Source organism: Poecilia latipinna, unplaced genomic scaffold (assembly GCF_001443285.1).
Source record: "Poecilia latipinna isolate Pla-1442-1.1 unplaced genomic scaffold, P_latipinna-1.0 Scaffold906, whole genome shotgun sequence".
Lineage (NCBI taxonomy): Eukaryota > Metazoa > Chordata > Actinopteri > Cyprinodontiformes > Poeciliidae > Poecilia > Poecilia latipinna.
In genome coordinates, this window is record NW_015113522.1 from 51,728 (window position 1) to 52,302 (window position 575).

The following is a 575-nucleotide window of genomic DNA, read 5'->3' on the forward strand; positions in this document are numbered from 1 at the left end:
TCAATTCAATTCAATCCTATTCAATGAACAACGTGAACATTGCTTGAAACTCTAAAGTTAATAACGTCCTTAGGGACTTTACTGTAGATGTCATGGGCGACGGTGGCGAAGGTGGTAAGAGTCGGTGCCCCCACTCCGTTTGTTTCACTTCACCTTGTCCTCGGGCAAGGACACTTCACCCAGTCTGCCTACTGGTAGTGGTCATAAGACCGAGAGGCGCCGTCAAACTGCAGCAGGGCAACAAGAGATAACTGAAATTCAGCAGTCATTATTGAACTGAATGGGTGAAGGACTGAGGGTAGTGTGAAGCGCTTCAGGGTCCTCTGGATTTGATAAATTGTTAACAAGCCATTTAACATTCACCATGCCTAATTATTATTATTTATTTTTTTCCCTCAAACTATTGTTCTTCTAAGACAAAAAGGAAAACAACTGAGAACAGAAAACTGTCTCTCACTCCAGAAGTACATTTAGTTTTGGCTCCATGAAAGCAGGAGTGCTTTTTGTTTGTTTGCTTCATTTTTGCTTTGGATTTAGATGAGGAAAAATATAAGATTTATATATATATATATATA